This window comes from Podarcis gaigeae (genome assembly GCF_964106915.1).
Source record: "Podarcis gaigeae genome assembly, chromosome: 16".
Classification (NCBI taxonomy): Eukaryota; Metazoa; Chordata; class Lepidosauria; order Squamata; family Lacertidae; genus Podarcis; species Podarcis gaigeae.
The window spans coordinates 2,528,121-2,540,286 of NC_139693.1; the positions used below are offsets into that span (position 1 = coordinate 2,528,121).

Sequence of the window (12,166 nt, forward strand, 5' to 3'; positions counted from 1 at the left end):
ATTGTGGCTGCCTACTCTAACAGGCAGTTACTCTCCGGGGTTTAAGGCAGGGGAGCCTACCTGCAGAGGCCAGGATCCGAACCTGGGACCGTTTGCGTTCAAAGCAGGCACTCTGTAGCTACCAAGACACAGCCATGCTTCTGGCAGGTACCAGGAACCATGAAAAGTGAGAGCCCCACTTACAGGGTTTTTTGGAGGTGCCTGGTTGGTCGCTGTAAGAAGGCGGCCCCCAGGACTCCCTGCCTGGCCCTCGGGGTTCCACACTGCCCCCCACAGGTGCTTTGGCCTGGCTGGAATTTGCCCCTGAACTTAGGCAACGCCTCTTGCATTCCTGGGAGAAGGAGACCCCCCGCAGATGCTCGACTACTGTACAAAATGTTGAGCAGTCTGTGTGTTGCTCCGCCGACTTCTGCCTCTCTTGCCCCACTGGGTCCCTGGAGATTTCACCCAAAGGGTTTCCCCTGCTTTCAAGGGGAGTTTTTCTCTGCGTGTCCTCTGTGTGTCTGAACCCTGGAACGGTAAGTCCCTGCTATAACATCCCAGATTTCAGGGACCGTCCTTTTTTCCCTTTGTGCAAAACACAGCTGGATCTTCCTTCCGCTTCTGGGAGACGTAGATTGGAAGAAAAGGAAGGAGTTTATCGCTCTCGCCTTTCCATCCTTTCGGATCTGATCTTCCAGATTAATAATAATAATAATAATAATAATAATAATAATAATAATAATAATAATTTATTATTTATACCCCACCCATCTGGCTGAGTTTCCCCAGCCACTCACAGATTTCAGAAGCGGGTTCTGGAAACCCAGAATACCTCCAAGAGTGTCTGCTCTCGTGGGACATTTCAGAGAGAGAATTTGCAAAGAAGACATTTTGCAGGGGGTGGACTAGATAACTCTTCGGGTCCCTTCAGGATCTGTGGTTGTGATGGGTTTGGGGAGGGCTTTTTCTGTTGTGTGTGTGTGCACTTAGAAGTGTTTCTGAAGAAGCCACCTGTGTTGCATTTTAGAAACCTCTCCTTGACAATATATTCCGAAATGTCCTTCCTTTGAATGTGATTTTCCGTCATAAGGGGGGGGGGGGGGCAAGCAGCTTGGTGGTTGTTTAATTTTGCATTTTAAAAAGCTTTCTTGTAGATTGCTTTTGGATTTTTAAGCGGGAGCCGAATTCCAGATTTAATAAACCTCACTGTGATGGATTTATACTCAGAGATGGGTGGTTCTGACCCAATCTCGTTTTACTAGCATTGAGCTGCCTTGGGTATCAGCAACCTGCGTTGATCTGAACTGCTTGTGTCTTGTCAGATGGTCTGGGTACAAATTAATTTATTATTGTTGTTATTGTTGTTGTTGTTTTCATAAAACTTGTGCTCTGCTTGATTGTAAACGAAAGAAAAGAACCAGCTACTTGAAAGAAGCTTACAAAAGAAGTTGAAACAATAAAATTATCCATAAGAAAGACTAACAAAAACAGAAGACTTTCAAAAGTTAAAATAACAAGAGACTAAAAACTGATTAAAACTCATATCAACTTTCCAAACATCTGGGTAGGCGTGTCTAAATGAGAATGTTTTCAGCAGGCTCCAAAAAGAGCACAGAGAAGGCGCCTGTCGGATATTCATGAGGCAGAGAGTTCCAAAGTTCAGGTGCTGCCACACTAAAAGAATAGAGTTCTTACAACTGTGGAACGGGTTAGGGTTTTAGATGCCCAACTAGTTAGAATTGAGCTTTCCTTGATACGGAACTTTAAGAAGAAAATAACCGCAAAATTCAAAGGTGTCTGTTTTTTTAATGAACGGTTTGTCTTCATGGGATTTAGGCATTGTAAGGTCCCTTCCCAGCGCCCTTAACTGGCCTTTCCTGAGTCCTGTGGAGAAAGCACAGCTATTTATAAAGGCGGATTATTAGCCGAGAGCCGATTTGCTCCGTCTTAACAGAGCCCCTTTCCCCACTTTCGACTCTCTGGCTTCGCGGGAAAGAAATTAGCTCAGAGAAAGGAGTTTACTCGGATTTGGGGGGGGGGGAGAGAGAAAGGAGATAAACGCACTCCCCAGAAATGTTCCCTCAGGTGAGAGATTTAGATTTTCTGTTGACGTGCGTCAGGCAGGGTTGTCGCTTGAGTTTTTAAGTAAGGACGAAGCTGTCTTGCAGAGTTTTGCTCCTGGGATCTGCTTCCGCGTTTAGGTTTTTCAGGGGCTGAGTTAATGTATTGTGCAGAAGCCCCTCCCCTCAGAGGCAGTGTCCCCGCCCCTTGAGCTGAAGCCACACCCCTCCAAGGAGGGCGGGGCTTAACTAGCAGCTCCTCAAAGTTGCCAATGTTCTGCAGCCCCCCAAAAAAGGAAGCAGAGGGGCGGAGCTATGCAAAAAAGTTGGGATGCGAGGACGGGGTGGTAGAGCTATAGGGCTCTTCTGATGTCCGTATGGAGCCTCCAGGTCCAAAGGCAGTCTATCCATAAGCTTAGGGTCATTGGGCCCCTGTGAGAATGAGATGCTGGACTTGATGGGCCTAGGGTTGCCATATTTCAAACAGTGAAAACAGGCGAACTATTGCCAGTGTCCTGGAAGAAGCAAAGATCGCCAGTGTCAAAGCAATGATTCTTCAACTTTGTTGGACTGGTCATGTTGTGCGGGTGCCTGATGATCGTCTTCCAAAGCAACTCCTCTATTCCGAACTTAAAAATGGAAAGCGTAATGCTGGTGGTCAACGAAAGAGGTTTAAAGACTCTCTCAAGGCAAATCTTTAAAAATGTACTATAAACACCGACAACTGGGAAACACTGGCCTGTGAGCGCTCCAGTTGGAGAACAGCCTTTGCCAAAGGTGTCATGGGCTTTGAAGACATTCGAACTCAGGACGCAAGGGAGAAATGTGCTAGGAGGAAGGCACGCTTGGCAAATCCACACCATGATTAACTCCCGCCCGGGAACCAATGTCCCCACTATGGAAGGATGTGTGGGTCCAGAATTGGCCTCCACAGTCACTTACGGACTCATTGTTAAAACCGTGTTTATGGAAGACAATCTTACTTGGCTACGAAGGATTGCCAAAGAAGAAGACTTGGGCATAGCTCTCAACGTTTCCCTTTTTTAAAAGGGAAATTCCCTTATTCTGAATAGGATTCCTTGCAAAAAAAGGGAAACGTTGACAGCTGTGGACTTGGGTCTCAGCTGTCCAAAGGAGATGGTTCCAGAAGTCTTGTGGTTTGTTCAGATGCAACTTTGCAAACCTAAGCTATGCTGCCATGTTCTTTTTGGAGAGATGAGGCTTTCTCCTGGCAAACCTTCCAAACAAGCCATACCAATGTCCCTGCTGTGGAAGGACGTGTGGGTCCATAGAATCATAGGATCATAGAATCATAGAGTTGGAAGAGACCACCAGGGCCATCGAGTCCAACCCCCTGCCAAGCAGGAAACACCATCAGAGCACTCCTGACATATGGTTGTCAAGCCTCTGCTTAAAGACCTCCAAAGAAGGAGACTCCACCACACTCCTTGGCAGCAAATTCCACTGTCGAACAGCTCTTACTGTCAGGGTCCAGAATTGGCCTCCACAGTCACTTACGGACTCATTGTTAAAACCGTGTTTATGGAAGACAATCTTACTCGGCTACGAGGGATCGCTGAAGAAGAAGAAACTGGACTAGAGTGGCCTAGGCTTCCATATTTCAAACAGTGAAAATCCGGACACAAAAGTTGTTGAGCTTTGGCCAAGTTGTTCAGATTCGGGGTGGCAAAATCTCCCCCCAAAAGAGAAGTTTTTGAGCTATATTTGAGCTATACAAAATCTACAACTTCCAACATGGGTTGCCATAGAACCGGATTTCCCCAACATTTAAGTGGGGATTTTCCCTGGAAATTGTTTTCATTTCCAGGCGTATGGCAGCCCTAGATGGTCCTCCTGTGGTCTCGCCAAACAACCCGGCTCTTCTGACGGTAACATGGCGTTGTGAGTTGTCTTCCCAACACAGAGTCCACCTTTGGGACCGGCTTGAGCTGCCGGCTGCCTCTGGAACTCCTTGCCCCATGTTGCGCACAGAAGCAAAATTCCCGGAAGCGCCACCGGGTCCACGTGCCCGGGTGCCTACTTGGGCGATGGCCACTTTGACAACAGCTGGCCGAACACCCGAGGGCGGCTCACCTAATTGTCGCCCTGCTGCGTGCCCGGGGGCCGGAGCCGGGATGAAGTAAGCAGATCTGGCAGGGTGCGTGACTTGGGCGGAGGCGCATGCCTCGCATCAGGGCGTTACATAATCTCCTTGCACAGGGGAGGGCGTGCCGCCTGGCGTTGGCACACCTGGGCGCGTCCGTGCCAAAGCCCAAACCGTCTCCACGGATGGAATGTGTTTGTGTGTGTGTGTAATGCCCTTGTTGTGAGCTGCGGGTGGGACGATAGATTGCCGCAATGCTCTCTACGTGGGGCTTCTCCCGCGCCTGATCATAGAAGCTGCAACTACAGCGCAATTGCTGACGGGAGTGAGGCTGGGTTTGCGTATCTCACCTGCGCTCCGAGGTCTGCGCTGGTTCCCAGTTTGTTACTGGGCCAGGTACTATTAGACCAGGCTTCCTCAAACGTTTGTTTGTTTTTCAAAAAAAGTTTATTAATTTTCCACATTTATAACAAATATAGGGACGCAGGTGGCGCTGTGGGTTAAACCACAGAGCCTCTTGGGCTTGCTGATCAGAAGGTCGGCGGTTCAAATCCCCACGACGTGGTGAGCTCCCGTTGCTCAGTCCCTGCTCCTGCCAACCTAGCAGTTCGAAAGCACCTCGAAGTGCAAGTAGATAAATAGGTACCACTCCGGCGGGAAGGTAAACGGCATTTCCGTGTGCTGCTCTGGTTCACCAGAAGCGGCTTAGTCATGCTGGCTACAGGACCCGGAAGCTGTATGCCGGCTCCCTTGGCCAGTAAAGCAAGATGAACGCTGCAACCCTAGAGTCGGCCACGACTGGACCTAATGGTCAGGGGTCCCTTTACCTTTATAACAAATATAACATATAAAAGACACAAAACAGAACACATTACAATACTAAAAATAAAATAAAAATAAAAACACTTATTACTTCTAAAATCCAAATTAACTTTCATTGTTATCTGACTTTCTCAAATCCCCCCTAACTGAATTTCATTGTGACACCTTTGTGACAGTTCTCCAAGATTATCTTTCTAATATGATTAACTCTTTCCATTTACAATCTTCATTTCTTTTCTTACCAGTTTAAATCCATATTACATTGTTGTTGTTGTCCGACTCTTCGTGACCCCCCTGGACCAGAGCACGCCAGGCCCTCCTGTCTTCCACTGCCTCCCGCAGTTTGGTCAGACTCATGCTGGTAGCTTCAAGAACACTGTCCCACCATCTCGTCCTCTGTCGTCCCCTTCTCCTTGCGCCCTCCATCCTTCCTAGCATCAGGGTCTTTCCCAGAGAGTCTTCTCTTCTCATGAGGTGGCCAAAGTATTGCAGTCTCAGCTTCAGGATCTGTCCTTCCAGTGAGCACTCAGGGCTGATTTCCTTCAGAATGGAGAGGTTGGATCTTCTTACAGTCCATGGGACTCTCAAGAGTCTCCTCCAGCACCAGAATCCAAAAGCATCCATTCTTCGGCAATCAGCCTTCTTGATGGTCCAGCTCTCACTTCCATACATCACTACTGGGAAAACCATGGCTTTAACTATACGGACCTTTGCTGGCAAGGCAAATTTTCACCAAGAAAAACAATTTAAGATGTCGGAAAGGTTAAAGCAATAACAGACGGAACACAGATTTAAACTCTTGCTAATTTTCTAGACTTCCAAGACACATATTACAATCCTTTGAAACAGGCACCCCCAAACTCGTCTGAAAAAAGTTCGCAAACCGGAACACTTACAGTGGACGCTTGGGTTGCGAACGTGATCTGTGCGGGAGGCACGTTCACACACCGCAGCGCAGCGTCCGCGCATGTGCAGGTCACGATTCGGCACTTCTGTGCATGCGCAAAGCGCAGTTTAGTGCTTCTGCGCATGTGCGAGCACTGAAACCCAAAAGTAACCCGTTCCAGTACTTCCGGGTTTCGGCGCATCTGTAACCCAAAAACGTCAGAAGCGTCTGTAACCTGAGGTATGACTGTACTTCCGGGTTTGCAGTGTTTGGGTTCCTAGTTGTTTCAGTACCAAGGCGTTTGAGAACCAAGGCACTCCTGTACTTGCAGGGAGAACAGCAAATGAAGGCTCTGCAGGGAAGGAGTGTTGAAGGAAGTGGAAACTTTTAGAAGAGGAGGGGAAATAAAGGGGGAATTAGGGGGAGAGGAAGGGGAAAACCCCATGGAATGATTTTGTGTCCCCACGAAATCCTGATGTGGTAACTCCAGGAAACTCCAAATCTGGGAGCGGGGAGATGGGTGGGGTGGTTGCATCTGTTTGAGAATCTCTGTATCGCTTCGGGGCGGGGGGGGGGGAAATACTAGAAATATTCCCTATTCCTTTCCGCCATCGCCTCAATATATTCCACAAAATGTCCTGCTTTGTTTCTGTGTGCATTCAGAACATAATAATAATAATTTTTATTTATACCCTGCCCATCCCAATTCAGAAAACTGGGCTCAGGGCAGCTAACAACAAATTGAAAACACTTAATTGATGCAACAATAAAGCAGCACAAAATACAGTATAAAACATGAATAACAATAAATTCAGAATTGAAAAATCAATTTAGAGGGAAAATCCTTCCAATAAACATTAGATGATCACCAGGGCTAGCTGGCTAAATTAGTCCTATTTGGGCCAGCGAGGAGACCAGGGGAGAATTAGCTGTGGGATCCCAGAGTGGGGAATCTTCATAAAAAGGGGAGGAAGGGGAATAAAAATCAGGCTAAGTTCAAGTTGAAAGCCAGGCAGAACAGCTCTGTCTTACAGGCCCGGCGAAAGGAGATTAAATCCTGCAGGGCCCTGGTCTCGTGGGACAGAGCATTCCACCAGGTCGGAGCCATCACTGAGAACGCCCTGGTGGAGGATAGTCTGACTTCCTTAGGGCTCGGGACCTCTAAACTATGGTTATCCAGAGCCTGCCCGCTGGATCAGGCCAGTGGTCCATCTGGCCCAGCGCTGTCTTATCCCAGTGGCCAAATATCCCCAAGAATCCTGAAATTATACTCTGGCACTGGAGGTTCTACAAGAGCACTGGATCTAGTCCAGCATCCTTTACACACAGTGGCCGACCAGAGCCTTCCCGGCTCCTAGCCATTGATAGCCTTTTCAGTCTGTCTAATCTTCTTTTAAAACCACCCATCTTGGTGTTTGTCACTGGCCTCCTGTGGAGGGGAGTTCCACAGGTTAACTGCTGTGGGGCGAAAAAACCTTTTATTGGTCCAGAATCTTCCAACGTTTGGCTTCATTGGATTTCCACTTCTACAAAGCCTTTCATGTTTCTAGGTAGTCTGTACGGCAGTATTCAGGTAGCTTCAGCCCCGGGGGGGGGGGGCAGCAGGATGTGGCCCTCCAGACCCCTCTGTGTGGCCCTTGAGACTTACCCTGGGCCACAGATCCATGCTCTGCAGCCCCAGTCTAGGAGGGATGTGTCTGAATTTTCCTCTTCCTTCCCGAAATGAAGGCAGAGAGGTAAGTATGTCTGTGCATGCGCAGAAGCTAATCTGCTGGACGATGGTGCGATTCGCACCCGTTACTCTGCCCCTTTTGCCTCTGGCCCCGCCCACCTCTGACACGTAGGACCCAGGAGGTTGGACTGAAGGCAAAGGCAGCCCCTGAGTCCATTGTACAGAGCATAGCTGCCAACGTTTCCCTTTTTTAAAGGGAAATTCCCTTATTCTGAATAGGATTCCTCGCAAGTAAAGGGGAAAGTTGACAGCTATGGTACACAGCCACCTGGTGAGGGTAGGGGGGGGGCGACCAGAGAGCGGTGGGAAGGAGAGATTTTTAAATCAGGCTTAATTGCTGTTTGAGGAACTCTCAGACTTCGTTCTCACAGAGTTGCAAAATGATTTGGGGGGCGGTGTTGAGGGAGCGCAGCATGTCGGATCGAGGGCCAGGAGAGATAAAGGGAAAGGGAAAGGGACCCCTGACCATTAGGTCCGGTCATGGCCGACTCTGGGGTTGCAGCACTCATTTCGCTTTACTGGCCGAGGGAGCCGGCGTACAGCTTCTGGGTCATGTGGCCAGCATGACTAAGCCGCTTCTGGCGAACCAGAGCAGTGCATGGAAACGCCGTTTACCTTCCCACTGGAGTGGTGCCTATTTATCTACTTGCACTTTGACGTGTTTTTGAACTCCCGTGGGGGCAGCACTCTGCACATGGCTACAAGCACTCTGTACACAGCCCCAAAGCCTGGGGGGATGTCTGCTCTCCCTCTGCATCGCATTTCCCCTCTTTTCCAAAGCGGACCGCACCGTAAGAGCCACCTCCTCCCTTAGGGCCCTAAGGAAGTCAGACTATCCTCCCCCAGGGCCAGGGCCTTCTTAGTGATGGCTCCGACCTGGTGGAATGTTCTGTCCCATAAGACCAGGGCCCTGCAGGATTTAACCTCCTTCCGCTGGGCCTGTAAGACAGAGCTATTCCGCCTGGTGTTTAATTTGAATTCAGCCTGATCTTTCATTTCCCTTCTCTTCTCTCCCCCTCCCCTTTTATGAAGATCACACGCTCTGAGACCCCACAGCTAATTCTCCCCTGGCCTCCTCACTGGCCCAAGTAGGACTAATTCAGCCAGCTAGCCCTGGGGATTATCTAATGCTTATTTCCCCTAAATTGATTTTTGGATTTTATTGTTATTCATGATTTTATACTGTATTTTATGCTGCTTTTATAATTAAGTGTTTTAAATTTGTTGTTAGCCACCCTGATCCCGGTTTTTGAACCAGGAAGGGAGGGTTTAAATAGAAATTTATTATTTATTATTATTATTCCCCTCTGCCGACTCTCCCAAATTTAGAGCATATATACGGGTGCCTATCCCTCCCCACCTCCCCACTTCCAAATGTATAAATGGAAACTGGCTGGTGGCCTGCTCCACCCCAGAACCGGCCGCAGCCCCGTGCCAGGCGATCGATTCCCGTTTGCCCCACCTGCCCTGCTTTGGGGGCTGAGTCAGTGGCGTCTGTTGCCACGCTTGAGAGCTGGGTGTTCGGAGTGCTGCACTGCGAGAGCCTTTTGGGGAGGGGGGAGAGAGATTTGGAGAGGCGGTAGGGAGAGTGTGGTTGTTGTTTTTCTGTGGGTGATTTTAATAATAATCATAGTAATAATAATAATTAATTTATATCCCGCCCTCCCCAGCCGAAGCCGGGCTCAGAGCGGCTAACAACAGTAAAAATAACACAGTTTACATAAAATCACAATCAATTAATTGAAATGCATTCTAAAATCAATTCAGAGTCAAATAAATGGCAACCACTGGGCCAGAGTTCTGCGAAGATTGCCAAAGGAGGGAGTCAGACTGTGCCTTGGCCAAAGACCTGGTGGAACAGCTCCATCTTGCAGGCCCTGCGGAAAGATGTCAAGTCCCGCAGGGCCCTAGTCTCTTGGGACAGAGCGTTCCACCAGATCAGGGCCACGGCCAAAAAAGCTCTGGCTCTGGTTGAGGCCAGCCTAACCTCTCTGTGGCCTGGGACCTTCAGGATGTTTTTGTTTGAAGACCGTAAGGTCCTCCGCGGGGCATACCAGGAGAGGCGGTCCTGTAGGTATGTGGGTCCTAGGTCACATAGGGCTTTAAAGGTCAAAACCAGCACCTTGAACCTGATCCTGTACTCCACCGGGAGCCAGTGCAGCTGGTATAGCACCGGGTGAATGTGATCCTGCAGCGAGGACCCCGTAAGGAGTCTCGCCACGGTGTTCTGGACCCACTGGAGTTTCTGGGTCAGCTTCAAGGGCAGCCCCACATAGAGCGAGTTACAATAATCGAGTCGAGAGGTGACTATTGCACATAGCTGCCAACCTTCCCTTTTTTTGCGGGAAATTCCCTTATTCCAGCGCTGCTTCCCGCTGCTATCCCGGATTGTTAGATATCCCGTAGACCAGGGGTCTGCAACCTTTAAGACAAAAAGAGCCACTTGGACCCGTTTCCGAAGAGAAAAAAAACTGGGAGCCGCAAAACTCGTCATTATAAAAATAACTTTTTTGGCACTTTTTTATTATTTCTTTGTTTGACCCCTCAGAATTACTCCTCCTCATAGAAATAAACGTTAAATTAACAAGTTACCTTTTGTGTGTGTGTGTGTGTTCTTCACTCCCCTTCAAAACAGTGACCAGCGTACATGCCCCTTACAATGTAGCGGGCGGGCGGAAAGGTGACGTCGGGACGGTGCGTGACCAATGCACGCACTGCCCCCATGTGACGTCACAGCCAGTACAGCGCCCGCCATAGTGAGGAATGTCGGGGCACACAATGCGCCTCCTCCCCTCGCTAGTATCCGCCCCAGAGCCGCGGCAAAGGTATAAAAGAGCCACATGCGGCTCTGGAGCCGCGGGTTGCAGACCCCTGAACTAGACTGTCCCCTGGACAGGTGAGGCTGCTGATCCCTTATTTTCGAGGCTGCTGACATTTTATTTCAAATCTGAAAGTTGACTGCTTTGCTGTTGCATGGATCACAGGGGCTGGGTCCCTTATTCTTGCTGCCTCTTTTAGCAGCCGTTTCTCGAAGCCTTCCCCTTCTCTCTCTCTCTCCCTCTCCCCTTCCTGGCCTGTGCAGGGCTGCAAGCGGGGTGGAGAAGGCGAGAGGCACTCCCCAGCTGGCGTTGGCTCGGCTCGGCTTGCTGGAGAAGCTTCCACCCGCTGGGGCCTGGCCGCTTGCCAAAGCTTGGTAGCTGAGTTATGTAACGGCCGGGTTCGCGTGAGGACAGCTCTCTCATCTGGCTGCAGGCTCCCCTAGCGACCGGCTCACTTCCTTATTTAAACCTCATCCGAGGAAAGAGAGGGAGAGGGATTTGGCGGAGGGGAAGGAACGGGGACTCGCTTCTCGCGCTCGGATCCGTGCGGTTCCTCTTTTCCCCTCCCTCCTCTCTTTCTGCTTTGATTTTCCTCCGTTTCTTTCTATTAAATTATTTCAACATACGACAACAACACCGTGAGGATCAATGCTTAAACCCAGAAGTTGGGTGTTTAGGCAGTGCGCATATTCTTCCCGTCTTTTTGATTTTCCTTCCTCCGTTTCTTTCTATTAAATTATTTCAACATGCAACAACACCATGCAGATCAATGCTCAAACCCAGAAGTTGGGTGTTTAGGCAGTGAGTGCAAAATGACCATGTTCGCCCTCGGATCTGTAGAGTTCTTTTTTTCCTCCTCATCCTATTCTTCTTCTTCCTGTCTCCTCCTGGTTTGATTTTCCTCCCCACCCTCCCTCTTTATAAAATTATTTCAACATATCGCAACAGCATACGTAAAAATAATGGAATATCCCACCCTAGCCTGCACGTTTAGGCGATACGTGCAAAATAACACAGCAAGTTCTTGTCGCAGGCTGCTCTTTGTAGAGAAGGCAAATCTTTAGCCGTTTTATAACATGAGAGGTTGTCCTTTATTTTCATTTTTTTTCTTTTTAATCATGTGCTTTATAAAGCTCTGCCATTCGGTTGCAAAAGTGTGTTCGTGCTTCAGCCTTGTGCCAATCCTTTTATTATTATTATTATTTAAATGTTTCCACAAGGGCTGTGTTTGCTATACTTCATGGTACCAGTTTGTCAGAGAAGGACCTTCTACGTTCTGGCAGCGTTTTAGTGATTATGAAAGCTGGCTGCTAGGAGAAGAGAACTCTTCTCCACCCAAAAACTGATGGATTTTGCAGTTTCTTCAGAGAAATCGAAGTTCAGGGGCAAAGGAAGCAAACAGAAACGAAAGGCAAACAAACCTTTGCTGTTTTTCTTATGAAAAATAAAAAGTTCAGATGGGGAGAAACAGAATGCTAGAACATGCCAGATGTGTTTAATTTATTTATCTTACGAGATGTGGCGATAAAACCTCAAAGCGGTTGATGGAAAGAATAACATGGTTAAATTACAGTCATTCCTTGGAAGCCGAACGCCTTTGGAATCGAACGTTTCGGCTCCCGAACTCCACCAATCGGTTGCAGCCAATCGGAAGGTTAAGAAATAGGTTAAGAAAACCAAACGTTCGCTTTGGTTTCCGAACGTTTTGGAAGTCAAACGGACCTCCGGAACGAATTCCGCTCGGCTTCCGAGGTACGACTG

General features: G+C 48.7%; 1 protein-coding gene across 4 annotated transcripts in view; it reads left to right on the forward strand.

The window, feature by feature from the left end:
- The window catches only part of RORC (RAR related orphan receptor C), a 90,497-nt gene that overhangs the window by 19,403 nt on the left and 58,928 nt on the right, over positions 1-12,166 (forward strand). Inside the window, exon 1 of one of the 4 annotated variants that reach the window (XM_083715814.1) lies at positions 9,094-9,165. The exons of the other annotated variants lie outside the window; for them this stretch is intronic. The gene's annotated coding sequence lies outside the window, so the exon portion shown is untranslated. Of the gene's footprint in view, positions 1-9,093; positions 9,166-12,166 lie in introns of those variants that run through there. 4 annotated transcript variants of the gene reach the window in all.